At 43.1% G+C, this 17,211-nt stretch overlaps 2 protein-coding genes across 22 annotated transcripts in view; one reads left to right on the top strand and one right to left on the bottom strand.

The window, feature by feature from the left end:
- Positions 1-17,211, bottom strand: part of LOC118971592 (uncharacterized) — a 411,068-nt gene that overhangs the window by 5,206 nt on the left and 388,651 nt on the right. For all 19 annotated transcript variants that reach the window (XR_012122776.1, XR_012122777.1, XR_012122771.1 and 16 more), the window contains one exon: positions 2,901-3,006. The gene's annotated coding sequence lies outside the window, so the exon portion shown is untranslated. The remainder of the gene's footprint in view (positions 1-2,900; positions 3,007-17,211) is intronic.
- The window catches only part of TNFSF4 (TNF superfamily member 4), a 61,227-nt gene that overhangs the window by 26,156 nt on the left and 17,860 nt on the right, over positions 1-17,211 (top strand). The window lies entirely within an intron of this gene.

The following is a 17,211-nucleotide window of genomic DNA, read 5'->3' as shown; positions in this document are numbered from 1 at the left end:
TGTGTGGAGTGTTAGAGCTGGATGGTCTGGCACCTCTTGGTGTGTGAGGACAGTCAACAGCCCAGTGTCCCTCCTGATGGCACTTAGGGCATGGACCAGGGGCTTCTGGGGATTTGGGCAGGCTCTAGCCCAATGACCCATTTGGCCATTTGAAGCATAGACCAGGAGGCCCTCCTGGCTGCTTCCTAGGAGGTGAGGATTCCCGAGCACCAGTGGTTGGGGTAGGTTGAAAGGCCTTACTCAGCGTTTGATATTTTTGTTTAAGGGCCTTTTCATCTCTCTTCCATTATATACTTTGGAGGCCACTGCCAGGACTTTTGCCTGAGTAGTTAAGGGTCCCTTCTCTAGACATCTAAGTTTAGCCTTAATTTTGGGGAAACTCTGGGTGAAGAAGTAGGTCATTAATAATTCTCTACCATCTGGAGTCTCAGGGCCTAGGTTTGTATATTGTAAAACAGCTTTGGTGAGGCAGTCTAGGAACATAGAGGGATTCTCAGTTTTATCCTGAATAATCTCTTGGAGTTTTTCATAGTTAATGGCCTTATTGGCTGACTTCCTGAGACCCGTCATGAGACAGGTGATGAATTCATCTCGACTGGTGACTCCCCCTGCCGTATTATAGTCCCAGTTAGGGTCTCGGTCAGAAACTGCTTCAGCACCAATTGGATGAGCTGGAGTAGTTCAGTGAACCTCATTGGCATGAGTTCTAGCCTGTTCCCAGACTCGCCTCCGCTCCTCAGGCAAAAGTGTGTTGGATAGGATCATGGGAATATCATGAAAGGTAAGATCAGATGACTGAGTTAGGTACTGGAACTCTTTTATGTAAGTAGCTGGGTTGGAGGTGAAAGAGCCTAGTCTTTTCTCAATTTGAGATGGGTCAGAGAGAGAGAAAGGGACATGCACCCAGATGATGCCCTCTGTACCGGCTACTTCCCGTAGTGGGGCTAGGATCTGGGTTCGAGAACGAGTGACAGGAGGGCTTGGTAGGGGATCTCGGGATGGGAGGGAAACTGGTTGCGGTAGAGGAGGTGGGGTTGTTGCCCCGCCCCCGATGGGTGCTTGTGGTGGAAAACTGGGTGGGGATTGAGGGGGAGGAGGCTGGGCAGTTTATGCGGTGGCACTGTGCAGACTGGGTGGTTGAGCGGGAGGAGGAGAAAGAGGAGGTGCCATGGGGATTTGGGGTCAGTAGGGTGGGGATTCGTCATCGGGGTCAAAGTCAGAAGATGAAGTGGGATCTGGTTTGTTGGAGGGTGAGGACTTTAAGGCAAGTAGTAGGTGTTTAGAATTGTAGGGGGTACAGAGAGAGGGCTTAGTTCGGAGGTAGGAAAAAGCCTGGATATATGGGATCTCTTTCCATTTGCCTGTATGCTTACAGAAGTTGTATAAGTCGCGGAGAATTTTAGAATCTAAAGAGCCATTAGGGGGCCATTTAGACTGATTGTCCAAGGGATATTGTGGCCAGATCTCATTATGTACAGGAGTGCAGAGAGCATTAAGAGTCAGGAAGAAGAACTAATAAAACTTAGCTAAACCTTAACAGCAGACCATTCCGGAATAGTAAGAGATTCAATGTCTAAACTTAGAGAGAGACCAGATCAAAGGAAGAGAGAGCGAGAGGCCAGCCAAGGGCTATTTGAATCCTAGTTTACTAAATCCCCATGGTTTACAACCCTGATATCCACCCTGGCAGGGCCCTTGCTTATTTTTATACTGCTTCTCACTTTAGGTCCCTGTATCTTAAACCGGCTAATAGCCTTTGTTAGGGAAAGAGTGAGTGCTGTTCAGGTGCTAATGCTGAGACCCAGTATCATTCACTCACACAGCAGGAAGAAACAAACATTCCATGATTGGAATGGTCAAAGGAAAGTGGGGAAATGTAGAATCTAAGCATTAGTAAGATTAGTAAATTAGCATAAGCATAGCCATCTTAGAAACCTAGAAACCATTTTCTGAGAGTGTGACTCAGAGGAAAAAAAAAAACAAAAAAAAAACAAACCCTGGGCCTGGGTAAGGCCTTGAAAAATAAGTTAATCATGAGCACCAGGTGGTGGGCAGCTGTGACCCTTGGTCAGCTAACCTTGGTCAGTAAATCTTACATACCAAGCTTATCGTGCAGAACCTCCCTAACCATTGAGGAGTAGTCTTACCCTGCCCTTGCTTAACCCCAGGATATATGTCTTGCAAGAATAATGTATAGTTATAGAAAATGGCTATGAGTTAAATGCTTTGAAATTGCTATATAAACCCTTGGCTCTGAGTGCTCGGGGTCCTTGTTGAGACCCGCTGCATCGGGCTGACTTGGACCTCAGCTAGCTAGCTGAATAAAGACTTTGCTTGAATTTACATCTCTATGCCTGTGTAGTTTGTTCTCTGGGGAAGCCTCGGAAGCCTGGACCCTAACAATTACAGTAGAGAACAAGCTTAAAAGGTTTGAGGTCTGGAGTGAGGTGGAGGGGCTTTAGATTATTGAGTAAGTACCCTAGTGGTGAATCTGCAGGAATGGAGGGGCCAGATCCCATGGTGAGAACGAGACCATTCACAAGTCCCTGAGGCATCCCTGAGCAATTGAGAAGGTCGCGGAGAAGACCAGACTCAGTTAGGGGGTCGTCACCACCTCTAACTGCGGGGTCAAGGCAAAAACCCTGAGGAGGCTCGGTGCCTGGTACCAGGAGTTCAAGAGTAGAGTAGATATGTAGATAAAGGGAGACCGGGCCTCAGTGGATGAGGATTCTCACCATGGGGAGGCAGAGAAGGGTCGACTATGGGGATCAACTGTGACTCTGAAAGTCATGGTTGGGGATGCCCCTGTCCCAGAGGAGCCCTTGGGGGTTCTGGACACTCAGCGGTCACTTCCCAGGTTCCAAAGGGACATTTAAGTTGACCGTGAAGGGGAGACTCACCAAATCGAAGGCCAGTGTTGGGTGAGAAGATGAGCGACCAGGGAAATGGATGGTGAGCCCATGGAGGTGGATCGGGCAGTGAGGGTTCCCAGAGCAGCTCAGCTTCCTGGAGGAAGAGCAAAGTCAATGGGAGAGCCTCATCCGAAGTCACGGCACCAATGAAAGGGTATCTTGCCACAACCCTCCTTACCCTGAATGACTCAGGAGACAGGGCCCACGCAAGAGATTTTATTATCTGAAAGAGAAAGTGGCTGCCCCCAGAGGCAGGTAGGGCGGGGGAGGGAGAGAGAGAGAGAGAGAGAGAGAGAGAGAGAGAGAGAGAGAGAGAAAGAGAGAGAGAGAAAGAAAGAGAGAGAAAGAGAGAGAGAAAGAGAGAGAGCATAGTAGTGTGGTGCAGAGAGTTGTGCCTTTTATTGTGGCTGATCCGCTTGGCCTGTTGCCTTGGGGGAGGGTCGGGATGTTTAGAGATAAGGCAGGGTAAGCCCAGGCAAGCCCCAGACAAGCCCAGGCATAATTCTCACCGGCTTAAGTGCTTGGGACCATGGGTTAAATGGAGGATAGATGACTATATTCTTACACTCACCCTATTCTGTCTAAGCCCATGGTTCCTGTTTCACTAAAGTTGGCCTAAGGTAAGGATCTCATAAGAGACCCACACATAAAGCTGGAATACCAAAGAGCTCTGGTCTCAGTTTAAGGTTAAACTCAAAATGAATCTGTCCCATAGAATGGAACAAGGAAGCTGGTCTGGTTTGACCTTGGTTTGAGTGGAGAGAGAAAAAAAATCTCTGAAATTTTATAACCACAAAGCAGTCCTTCCTGAGGTTTGAGCATCAATGGAAAGTGAGTTGCAAAAAGAAATGTTGAACAAATCTGTCATTAAATATGTGGTTAAATAAAAAAAACCTAAAACAATGGCAGTTTAAAGTAACAACAGTAAAGATAATGGTAGGGAGGATCAAAACAAGATAGAACAAAATACTAGATAACATAGCAGTTAAGTTTAGGGAGTGATGTTAATTAGAGTTAAAACATTCTAAGATCTGAGTGTTTAAAAGGAGGGTAAAAACATTTATCAAATTTAGTTTGCTAAGTATACATGTGCAACTCCAGGGGGGAAAAACTTTCTCCCAGCCTGGGACAAATTACCTTCAAAACTAAAATCAGTCAAAAGGATAAATAAACTGGGAGAAACCCATTTATTGCTTACAAGAAGTGGTCCACTTCTGCTTGCTCTGCCCACCCTTGCAATCCCTTGTTGATACGGAGATGGACTACTCTCCACCCTTGGAAACACCTATTGATATGGAGATGCACGAGGACAGGCCAGAGATTCTGGAAATACTGCAGTTTTATCCACAACACATTAGAAAATTTGTTTAACTACTACAAGGATAGATGTAAATTCTCCCCTTCCTGAACATCTTTTGAAAATCTCAGGTATGATGATCTGTCATTTTAGTAGGATTATCCAAGTGCCTACAGTTAGGTTATAGGAGAAACAAAAGTTTTTACAATATAAAATATTCATTAATGAATTCTAAAAATTAAATTTGTCCCCACATCAGTATTCTTTTCCCATCGTTGTAACTCTTTGGCTACGAACATTTGAATGCAAGATAAACTGAGTGATGAATAAAACTACAAATGTTTCAAGAGAGTCAAGATTACAAAGTCTGTGACAGTACAATTGAAGAACCACACTTAAACCTCTTGAAAAAGGAGGCTCTGGCAGATTCAGATTGAATCAGTGAACTATCACACAATTATCTGAAAAGGGTATTAAAATACTCCCCTCTTTTCCAAATACACGTTTGTATGTGGTTAGATTTTCTTCATATACACCAACCAGAGCAGCATGTCATACCAGACTGAATGGCAGATTCAGATCAGTTCACAACTGAAGAAGACATAATCAACAAAGAATGATTTTTGATACACAAAGATTAAGAGAGCCCTTGAGAAAACTGATGAATCTGTCTTTAGTTGTATTAATTATGGAACAAGCAAAGATGCTGAAAAAGGGACTCCAAACCACAGTGACTAAAGATAGAGGTCATGTCTCTCTCATGTAACAGTCGATCAGGGGTCCAGGCCCCTTCCACCCTGCCCTTTTTGCCTTTTCCTACGGAGTGATTCTCATCTGTATAGTCGAAGCTAAATCAGGCAGCATATCCATGTTAAAATTAAAAGAGAAAGTCTACAGGGAAAAGAGAATGTCTAGGGCAAGCAATTTCCTTTTAAGCAAGTGATACAGAAGATACATGTTGGTGTCACTTCCTCTCACATTCCATGGGAGAGAACTAAATCACAAGACTACAGTTGTTAGCAAAGCTGGGAAATCTGAAAGATAAAGGGCCACAGAATAAGAGGAGGATAGATTTTAGGGGACAATTATTAATCTGCCCTGTGCATATTTGTGCAAAATCGACTCTGTGATTATGCCCTGAAAAAAACCCTATGTAATGTGCTATGTGTAAGATGATGTACCTATAATTAGGTCTGATGAATTACGCCTACCCAAATCAACACCTGATACATTCTTTAACTTAAAAAAGATTATTACTTACATTTTGTAAGTATTGTTAGCATTTTGTTAATCATATCATTTATTATTTTGTAAATCAGATAAAAAACTTAATTTTAAAAAAATAGATGAGGTTTTACTAGACTACTAGATGTTTAATAGTCTTTGTTTTGTTCTAGAAACACTTTGTAAAGTGACTAGAAAATTCTTATTTCTCCTCCATATCTGTAGATGACATGATTCTTCATCCATCATCACTATGTTCAAGAATTGTAATCAACCTAATTTCTATTTTTCTATTTTTAACCTCCATGTATTTTGGTCCAAGGGGTGGCAATTTTATTCAATTCATGGTTCCTCTTTTTACTCAGCTTATATCTAAGTTCCAGGAGCTTACACAGCACCCCCCGGGGTATTATCTGGACTCTGTCTAACCTGGCATTTGGTGGGACAGCCATCATCCATCTGGGCACTAAGAAACACAACAGTCCCTTCTTTTATGGAGCACATTGTCAAGTGAATTTGGTGCATTGCTAAAAATTGTGGCCTGAAAGCAAGGTCAAGAAGGCACATGTGGTAGAGAGAGAAGTTGATTTAAGAGACTGGCTCAAAGTGAGGAGGAATAGAGCATCACTAACTGGAAATCTTGAGATTATTTTTTGATTTTCCATGTTCAATGAATTTTTCGTGCCACCACGATCTATGAAAATCGAGAGTTAGTGGTATTTAGAAGTCAGAGAAGACTTAGAGAAGATGTGTTTGTGCGAGAAAGAGTGACTTTTGTTTCTCCTGGGGAATTCCTCTTTTGATGCTGTGGTTGGGGGAGGAAGGTCTCTATAAACACTCGACCTAATGCAGTAGTGTTTAACCCGCCTCTCACTGCATGACTGTAGCTTCCTAGTTGCTGTGGGATAACAAAGATAGTAAGAGCCCCAGTCCTAAAAGTTGCTTAGAGTCTGTATGTAAAGAAAAATTACAGCCAGGACAGACAGGAAGCTGAACTGTACTAATGAAACACTGCTGCAGAAATAAAATTAACTCTAAAGAAGGTGGTTTTACAGACAGGCAGAGAGGGAGAGGAGATGCTTATAAGATGGGGGGAGAACAGTGTGGTCAGTTATTTGTGAAGGGGTGGCGAGGAACAAGGGGGCCGAGGCTCTAGATGGCAGGAAGGACAGGCCTGGCTGGAGCCAGGGTTGGGCAGGGAGGTTTGCTTGTGTGGCTACCCTCTCTCGGTCTGCTCCCGCCGTACTGCACTGCAAGCCCACTCATGTGCTTGCAGCTCCATCCCGTTACCCTTCTAGTGACTGAGCATACTGGCTTTGCAGTCAGACAGACCAGAGTTTTAATTTTGGCTCCACTACTTACTGGTGTGCGACATTGGGGACATTCCTTAACCTCCCTGAACTCATTTCCTCCTTGCCTGGCAGAATTTTGGAGATTGTAAGGATCATGTACAACATATCCAGCATTTTTCAAATCCTCCATAAGAGCAGCAATCATCCCTTTGGCCTGCCAACGAGGTGAGGAGGTGAGTGCTGGGACCGGGGCTGTAGCATGGGAACACAATGACGTGCTTCCACCTCAGAGAGTCCTGGGTTCACGCGACAGCGACATCCTTTCCTTGCTTCCCACTCTGCGGGGATGAATGAGATCATGAATATAAGGTGCTCCATGTGGGCGTAGTCCAGCAGGAGAGCTTTTCAAAAACGTTTATTTCCTTCCCCATCACTTACCGCCCTATTTTCCTTTACTTCCCAGCAAACATCCATCTTCCAGTCTCCTAGCTGTGTTTTTGTGTTTGTGCACAGAGTGGGTGGTGGATGCTGAGTAGTATGGTCACATCTTGGCTTTCCTGGACAGCGCTGGTATGTGCTACTGACCCAGCTTTATTCTGAATAGAGTTCCCTTTTGCTCACAGAGTGTCCTGGTTTGGCAATACATTTCAGTAATTACCTCCACTCTAGTATTTTAGTCATGATGCCAGGCTGCCTTTTCTGAGGAGGAAATCACCTGGGGGCTTTGGGCTGGGGCATATCCCTCCAGAGTTGCTGCAGAGCTGACAGGCATGTCCCCAGGCAACCCCCTTAATCTGTATCTTCTTCACTGTCTGGGGCTCCCCAGGATTGACTGGTTAGCTTTCTGCTTTTAGCCACCAAATTTTCTTTCCCCTGGGGTTTCTCTCCTCCTGGAGCTCTTATGGAAACAAGATCAGGCAGACGATGGAGTTTCTCCCCTCCCTTTTCCTATTTGTTTCCACCCAATACAGTCTTTCTGGTTAACTGGGTTTCTGTGGTATATTTAGAGAAAGAAGGGGAATCAACATAACGTGTAATAGGAAATCACAACTTCATGGCAGATGAGAAACAATCCTAACATCTCATAGGCAGATGAGAAAGACCATATGAAAACTGGTCTTTCTTAGCTCTCCTCATTGATTTACCACTTCCACTCAACTTCTGAAACCCACCTTTGTCTAATCTTGTCTCAATATGAAATGGTTGCACCACTGTTTTCTTTGGCAATTTTGGGGGGCACTTAATGTGTTCGCATTAAATGTGGTATTCTTTTCTATATAATAATGTGTTCTTTTCTAGTGTGGTGGCAAGTCAAAAAAATTGCTTAAAAAGGAACAAATTTCTGACAGATTTTTTTTTTAAAGGCTCATTCCCACCAAGAAATCTTGGTCTAACCAGAATGAATCTCCATAACTAAGTGTGAATCCTTATTAAAGGGTATGTGCCAGGTGCTGTACATGCATTATTGCACTGACGTCTCACAGTTCCCTGTAGGTTAGGTACCAGACACAATCATTATATTCTTTCCCACATTTATTAATGAGGAAACCAAGGCTTAAAAAAGGCTAAGTAATTTGCCCAATTCTTCAATAATTCTTCCATTCTGACTGAAAAGCACAAGGCAAGCTGGGATTCAGGCTCAGACAGCCTGTCCAGAGCTCATGATCTTGACCGTTGTACTGGACTGTCTCTCCAGACTGCAGGAGCTAGAGACCCCACTCCAGGGGCATAGCTAGAATCCAGCCTGGACACCCTGCCTGGGATGGGGCTGAATTTGGGGTGGGGTGTGCCCTATACTTCTGAGAAAAGGCATGACACTTTAGCCATTTCTACTTGTCCCTCTCTGGGCTGGTATTTGTCCTGCTTTCTCTGACAACTTTTCATACCATCCTTAATGATCGTATCCTCACTTTACCTTTGAGAGGTATTGCAAAGGCACCGTTTTGATGACTGGTCAGAAGGGTCACCCTCCCCTGACCTCAGATGGCACTGATTTTTCACTGCTCTTTATTCTGGGCAAATGGCAAACCATGATAGAGAGAAAGGACCATGTCACCAAAGGCACTCTGATGTCAGGGTGTACACTGTTAGATGTCAGGGTTTACTGGGGGTGGTGGGAAGAGGCTGCTGCATCAGGGTGGGCTCCCAGCAGGCCTTTAAGCTAAAATCTCTCAATTTTGTTAATTTTGGACCAGTTAGTCCTGTGAGGTCAGCATGGGGGAAATGCTCTTGAATATTCCTCACCTTTGGCTTTCCAGTATCAAGATCTGCATTGACTGTATTGTGTGTGTGTGTGTTTATACTGATTCAACTAACTTTCCCCTATTAAGGTTGGGACTTTTTCTCTTTGGTCATTTAAAACTATTTCAGTGGAGTTTTTGTATCTTGCCTTTTGTTTCTGATGTTTCCTTTACTGGATTAGGCTTATTTCAAGTTTCACCTAGTACTCCCCCTATCCCAGTTTTTAGATGTCAGTGAGTATCCATCAGAGGCAATAAGCTTCTCATTCTGATATGCATTCTTACAGGGAGAAATAAAACTTGTACAGAGATGCAGGCCAACACACCTCCTACATGGGTTCTTTTAGTCAGAGTAAATCCAGGATCATAATGCTACAATAGTCCTAGATTTGGAGAGGAAAGCTGACTAACTATAATATTAGCTAATATTTATCAATAATAAACATTTATTGTAGGCTACACAAGCCCTGAGCAAGAAACGTTTCATTTTCAAGGGGACAAAAATCAAGCCTTAAAGGAATTAAGGGCCTTGCCAAAGGGTCATACAGCTAGCAAACGGCAGTCCTGGGACTAGAATTTAGCTAATCTTAACCTCTGTGCTGCTGTGTAAAAGAAAATACCACGTGAAGTAGGTTAGCCAAAAGAGCTCAGCTAAGTTATATACCATCTCTATGCTAGTTTCCTCATCTGTAAAATGGGGAGAACTCTTAGACGACTCTTAGAGTCACTAAGCACCTGTGTGGTCCTGAAATGAAGAGCTGTCCGAAATGGAGCTCTTGATCTGCAGACCGCCACCCACCTCTGCTCCGCCCTGTCTTCCTCTTGCCTCGGTTAATGGCATGACTACACAGTTTCTCAGCCAAATCACCCAGAAGTCATCTTTAGTTCTTTGATTTCCTTCACTTTCCATGTCTAATCCAGTAAATCCGAGTGCTCTCCTTCCAAGGGAAATCTCATATCTGATCACGTGTTACCTTCTCTGTTACCACAGCCCCAGTCAGTAGTCGAGGCCCTTCACATCTTCCCTGGACTACCTTATCTTACTGCTTATATAAGTTTGTAGTATTATTTGATCTCTTATACAAGTAAAAAAAGAAAACAAATAACTTTTCTTCCTTTGATTTTTCTAAACAGTAAAATTTACTGGGAAATATTAATTTTTGCTAACCTTGCAATAATGGAATCTCACATTTTATACATTATAAAGGAGTTTTAATATAATGTAAAGGTTAGAGGTCTGGGCATCTAGGAAACAGCAAAGGTGATTTTTCCCTATGTCTGGGGAATTTTGTTCCTCATGTCTGTTCCATGAGGTCTTAATAACTGGAAAGAGAGAGAAAAAGAAGAGGAAGCTTCTGTGTATAAGAAACCTTAGCACTTTTTTCATTGGTGGACATTGAGCTGGCCCTTCCCTTGCCATCTAGAAACTGTGATGAAGTGGGTGGGGACCCTTGAGCTAGACATACTGGGCTCTTGGGTGCTGTGAGGAGACATTTCTAGTAGCTGTGGAGATGACCTAACCCACAGCGAACAGGAATAGGAATACAAAGAGATCATTCTAGAATGGCAAGGTGACTAGACTGTGCATGGAGCCTAAAGACTATGGAAAAACAATGGTTCAAAGGGAGAACTGCTGACAGAGGTGACAAGCATCAATCTGGACTAATTGTGGAGCATCTGAGCTCTCCCTGGGATGCCCAGAAATAGCTGGGGACCACATTGTGTAGTGGGATAGGATCTTCCTACCATGTGGATTAGAAAGGGTCTATCTAGCCCAGCACTGTTCAACAGAAATGTCACAATGTAATCTGAAAATTTTTAGTAGCCATATTTAAAAAAACAGGTATAATTCATTTTAACAATGTTTTATTTAACTGAATAGATCTAAAATATTAGCATTTCAATATGTGGTCCTACGCTAATGGTGTGCTGGTAAAGCCCCTCCCTGAGAAAAATCCCAGTTTGTAATGTTCACCAATTTCCATGGTGTAAAAACTCTCACCAAGTTCTGTTTCAAGATACAATAGTGATGCTAGTAATGACAATTAACGGCTATTGAATGCTTCTATGTATCACACACTTTCTCTCTCTGTCTATACATATATGTGTATGTGCATATATATATATACATAAAATCTAGCTATCTAGTTATCTACCTATCTATCATAGATGACTAAAGGAGGGCTGGGTAGTTCAATAACTATTCCAATGGGAGGTAGAAAAGCTTTGATTTAGATACAGGTCTTCTGATTTTTGCCCAGACTGTCAAGAATAAAGCAAAGTGGGATCAAAGAAGGGAGGGGAATCATGGAGCTAGAAGGGTAGAAGGAAAGAAAGGGAGATGCTCCAAAGACCTAGAATAAAACCACAGACAGCTCTCAATCCAATCTAATTCAGTTCCTGTACTGAGCACAGCTATGAAGTGGTGCTATGGGAGCAGGGGCATATGGAAATGGATGAGCTTGGACTCCCTCCCCTGTGCAGAGACAGGAGCATACATGCACAGCTCTGACAGAGGGCAGCCTGTGAACTGTGCTAGGGGAGCCTCACCCACCTGCCCCAGGTGGAGCTCAGAGTGAGGGAAGGTGGTGTGGTGGAGAACAGCTCACTGGGGCAGGGGGGCTTGGGGCATCTGGAGCTTGAGCGATTCCTAGCAGGGCATTCTTTGGGATGAAACAGGAAGTTTAATCAAGAGAAGCCGAGAAGTTTGAGCTAATATTGGAAGGAAAGGGATAGGAAATGCAGAAAGCACTAGGAATACAGCAGAAAGTAGAAAGGAGAGAACTGGAGGAACTCCCTTAGCTAATTTGCACAAAGTGCAGGGTGTTTTGTGTGTATGATTGTCACAAAAAGGACATATCCCAAGTGTGACTACTTAATACAGCTTAGGGAGGTGAAATGAGCAAACAAAGCATATGCAGTGGTACTGGGGGAGGGAGATTAGGGAATACAACCTTCAAAACGAGAGATGCTGATTGGTCCGGCAGAAAGCTTTAGGAGCAGAGGAATCTCACTTATGTCATTGAAAGAATAAACAGTGAAATGCCCTTACAGGTTTAAAAACACACACCATAACACCTGTTTAGGGTCTGTTCTGTCTAGACACATTGCTTCATGTATTACATAGATTATTTCACTCTAGCTCCAAAATAGGGAGTTTAAAAATTCAGAAAAGAGTTCTTTAGAAGGACACTGAAGAGGACAGGACCAACTTCTTGTTATCACAGGGTGGATATATTTGAAGGTAGAAACAAGACAGAGTTCAAGAAATGGTGCTCTTTTGGTTCAGATTTATAATTCCCAGGTTACTAAATTGGCTTCGGTTGCCACAACAAACTACCATACGCTGGGTGCTTAAACAACAGAGATTAATTTTTTTCACATTCTGGAGGCCGGAAGGCCACAATCAAGGAGCCAGCATGGTCAGGTTCTGGCGAGGATTCTCCTCCTGGCTTGCTGATGGTTGCCTTCTCACCTGCCCTCACTTGGCAGGCAGAGACAGAGAACAAGCTCTCTGTGCCTCTTCTGATACAGGGAGCTCCACCTTCATCACCTAATCACCTCCCACAGGCCCCATCTCCAAGGACTATCATATTACATATTCTACATATGGATTTTGGGTAGGCATAGACATTCGGTCTTTAACAATGGCTATTAAGGGTTAGATTCAGTTCAAGAAACAGACAAACCCAGACTGTCTCGGTTTAAATCCATCACTGTTGTGGTTAAATTACTCTGAGAGTTTGGCTCCTCAAGTTTAAGATGTGAGGTTAGTAATAACCATGCACAGTGCTCCCAGGAGGAGTGGATGAAAGGAGGCTCTACGCCTGGCCCACAGAAGACACACAGGCAAACAAGAAACGTAAGATGTATTCCCAGTCTCTAAAACTTTGGGGAAAAGAAAGATCTAATTGATAGGAAGAAGTTATTTTCTCTTGTTGAATTAGTGGCTATGTGCAATCAGCCTGTAAATATCTGCTTAGCTGTATTGCTTTCTAGGTGCCCTGGCCGGATACAGAGCTTATACTTGTCATTTTAAAAAAGATCAATAGTATCACATGGAGTTTAAGAACAGGTTCCAGAGTAAAAGGACCAGAATTCAGATCCCAGCTCTGCCATGTACTAAATCTGCGACCTTGACCAAGTAAGTTCATCTCTCTAAGCTTTAACTGCTTTTAATTGTAACACAGGTAGAAAACGGTAACCTCTTCACAGTTTTACTGTTGGGCAATGGAGAGGCATTTTCAGACAGGACAGTCAGCAAATGCACAGAATCAGAGGGTAATTTTCTATTGCCTCATTCATGGTCAATTATGGACATGCACATCTGCACCAGGGGCTCCAGCCATAGAACTACACACATTTCAGGCTGATTATCCTTTGCTGTAGCAGGGGCTGTCCTGTGCCTTACAGATTATTCAGCAGAATTCCCAGCCATCTCCATTAGATACTAGTAGCACCTGCCACAGATCCAGACAACCAGAAAAGTCTCTAGACATTGTCAAATGACTCCGAAGTTTAGAGGGGAGGGGGAAAAATTGCCCCTAGTTAAGAATCTCTGGTTTATACTAATTCTAGTTTATACCCAATGAAATGTATTTTGAAAAGGGAGGTAATCTCTTATTCAATTTAGATTTGCTTTCAGAATGATTAGCACTTAAAGAAAATTCCCACTTGCAGATGAATAAAAGTTATGTATGCCATTGGTTTCATTAGTGTACATTATTCAAAATGCATGTAATCGTTCACTTTAAATACATAATTTATTGTCATAATTATATTTCAATAATGTTGAGTCTCTATAAAGAAAATTGCCTGTGTTCTGTTAGGATATAAATGATCTACTTACAATTTTTATACGTTCTTGGCATTGCATACATATTTTAAACACACAATTAAAAAATTAAATGTGAGTACTTAAATCTCTCGAGGCATTTGCTTTCCATAATGGTGCAGTACTTCACGGGCATATTTCCACAAAGAGAAAAATGTCTGGCTGTTTTGTGCCACTAAGATTTAGAATCTATCATCATGCCCTAAAATAGCTGCCAGGGGTCAATGCAAGATAAAGAAAAGTAGCGAACATGAAAAATGAAAGGGAAAATCAGCACCGGAAGAAAAGGGTTTGACAAGTTGAGGGGCTATTGTGTCTGAAACCCAAATAGAATATCATATATGAGTTCACATTTGCATTTAAACTAATAGTGTACATCCAGTTTCAATGAAAAGTACACATTTCAGGTTTGTTAATCTTGTACATCTAAGTTCAAAGTCTCCAACTATCAGGAGACTTCTGTATTTAATTAGTGCCATTTCCAGTTTTGTTAAGACTCTCATTCTTTCCTGGTCCTGAAAATAACATGCTTCAGATCTACTGCAAGCAAATTCAATTTAATTCAGCAAATCTTTCTAGAAAGACTATCTGGCTGGCTCTGTGCGTGAGTGCAGCACAGGACCCCTGGCTTCAGGATCACTCAGCATCATGGGTAGGGGCTGAAAGAGATTCAAGCAGGTGTAAGACTCTTCCAATACTACCCAGCATGGTAAATGCTCTCAACACAGGGGTGGAGACTGATTCTTCTGGGAGGCCCAGGGAAGGCTCCCTATCATAGAAATGTAACAGTAAAAAAAAAACAAACAAAAAACCCACCTTAGGTGATCATTTAGGCAGATTCACAAATCTGGCTCTTAGGGAAGCATTTAGATTTTCTATACATATTCATAAGGCACTAATCCAAACTTATCAAGTCAGAATTGAGTGAAGGGATTTGGAATGTGAATCTTTCAAAAGCTCTCCTGGTGATTCTGAAGATCTGCCAGGCTTTGGGAATTACTGATGTACAAATCCCCTGCTCAGGGCTAGAATTCCCCAAACTGTATTCCTTCAAGGGTTTCGTTCAGCCTCTTCTGGAGTGCTGCAGGCTCACTACCTCATGAAGCAGCCAGCTCTGCCCATGAAGTGCGTGGGGTTTTGTTTGTTAGAGATGGAAGGTAAGGATATTTGAGGCAGTGACTACCTCAAATAATCAGGAAATAAAGGGAGATAAGTCTGGAGAGTAAACTTGGGGTTCCATTATGGAATGACTCCAATGTCAAGCTAAAGAATTTCAACTTTATCCTCTTTGAGATGGAGGTATTGATAGGATCGTAGTCATGACTGGGTTTAAAGAGCCTGCCAGAGCAGAATGGCTGGGAGAGCAAAGGGAATGGAAGTAGGGAGAATAGCTGGATGTTTAATTCAGGAGTTCAAGGATTGGGAGGGGGAGGAACAAGGAGTTGGAGCAGACGCAGCAGGATTGGAGGGGTGTATGAACTGTACTGCTTGACTAATTTGGGGCAAAGATGAGTCAAAGCTGATTCTGGGGTTTTGAGATCCTGGAGTGCCAAACACACTGACCAGAACAGAGACATGAGGAACAAGAGCAGGGTGAGAACAGACAGCAAGTCAGGTTTTTGACATCTGAAATGCAGTTTTTGTATCCGTTACCTCCCATCTTCCTGTGTCGCCTGTCTCAGGGCAGAGCTTCACTATGACTCCCTCTGTATGGCACAGAGTAGGCCCTCAAAATGCTTGATGAATGAATAGCCACCATATCTTCTTCTCTCTTTATCCTTTCTGCTTTAATTTAGGATCTTATTATTTCTTACTTAAAAACAGCAACTGAGGACAGCCCCAGCTCATACTGCTGTCTTTGTGTGAATTAGAACAGGGTGCTCTCTCTGAGTCTATGAATAAGAAAAGGGAGCCTTTATGGGTGTGGATGCAGCCCTTCACTCAGGGCTTGGGATGCAGAGCACATCTTTGTGGGAAGATAAAGACTCTCTTCCTGTAGGATGAAATCACTCGCTCTGGGATGGAGGGCTTGGATTGCTGGGCACAGAGGTAGTTTTAGACCCCACTCACCTCCTCAGCTGATGCAGAGAACCCAGCTGGTCTCCTTGATCCCCACTCCCATGCCTAATTCACTCGATTTTTTTTCCAGAAATGTAATCATATCACGTGCCGCTTTAGACCTTCCCATGTTTCCTCGGTGCCTTCGGGAAAAAGTTGAGTTCTTCACTTGTAACCGAAGTCCATTCATGACAGCGTGTTAGCTTCTTCCCTGGCCACTCTCTTTCACTGGCCCCCTCTCTGGGCACAGCTCCCCAATGGGCAATATGTAGGTGGATTTCCCTCAGCCCTGCCCAGCGATTACTGGCCCTCCTCACGTCCCCAGGCGGCGAGACTGCTTCTGGTTTCTCCAGGATTTACTTGACTCACCTCAAGGAGGCCGTCTCCACCCTAACTCCAGTCCAAACCAGAATCTCTCTGGGCACCCTTCCCTCCTGCACAGCCATCGGGGCTTGACACTTTGCTGGCTGTAATGGTCCTACCTTCCTATCTGTGGACTCTTTGAGGACTAAGCGTGTTTTGTTCTGTTCCCCCCACCCCTCTGTCAGCACCATTATGTAGGCACCTGGCTTATGCTTGTTGAATGGAGAAATGACTTAGAAACAAATGAAAAGTACAGATTTTACACCCACCCCCAAACTAAGCAGACAAAAAAGAAAAAAAAAACCAAAACAACAAAAATCAAATGTAAAAAAAAGTCCCCACCCCTGCCAAATTAAAAAAAAAAAAACCAAAAAGGTTTTTGCTGCTTTCTAAGTAGAGGATATTCTGTCAGTTGTAAAGCCTTTTTATTTTCTATACTTTTCTGGAATGTTGAAATGGCCATTCACTTTGAGGTTTAAGATCTGCGGGAAGGTGACTTCTTGGAATGAGGCTTCCAGTCCATGGCTCGTTTGCTCTGGTTAACCTATGTATTTGATATTTGTGAGATGCTTAAAAAAAAAAAATGCCAAAGATTCAAATAACAAGCTTGACCTCTTTAGGAACATGTCAACTTTGAAGATGGAGGACTCCACCTATCTGCCTATCTGTCTGAGAGAGATGCCATCAATGCTATCCCCGATGGTGGTTTCATTTGTTCCAGATGCTAGACCAGCCCAGTGATGAACTTTGAAGTGCTTATATGGTCTATCACAAGGTCTTGTCTGGAACTTCCAGGCCAGTTTATATTTCTTTTCTTGTGTGCATTCCCCTTCTTCCCACAAAGAAAGTGAAGAAGCTATGAGAATGTTCTCAATGAAACAAGAAACAATTAAATGTAAAATATCACGTAAACTTCAACCAAAAATTACAAGCAGGCACAATATGGTAGGAGGACTAAGATACCTGAAAACTGTGTCTTAGATGTGCAGCC

Source organism: Manis javanica, chromosome 11 (genome assembly GCF_040802235.1).
Source record: "Manis javanica isolate MJ-LG chromosome 11, MJ_LKY, whole genome shotgun sequence".
Lineage (NCBI taxonomy): Eukaryota > Metazoa > Chordata > Mammalia > Pholidota > Manidae > Manis > Manis javanica.
The sequence above is the reverse complement of the archived record's forward strand: the minus strand, read 5'-3'. Positions and strand labels throughout refer to the sequence as shown.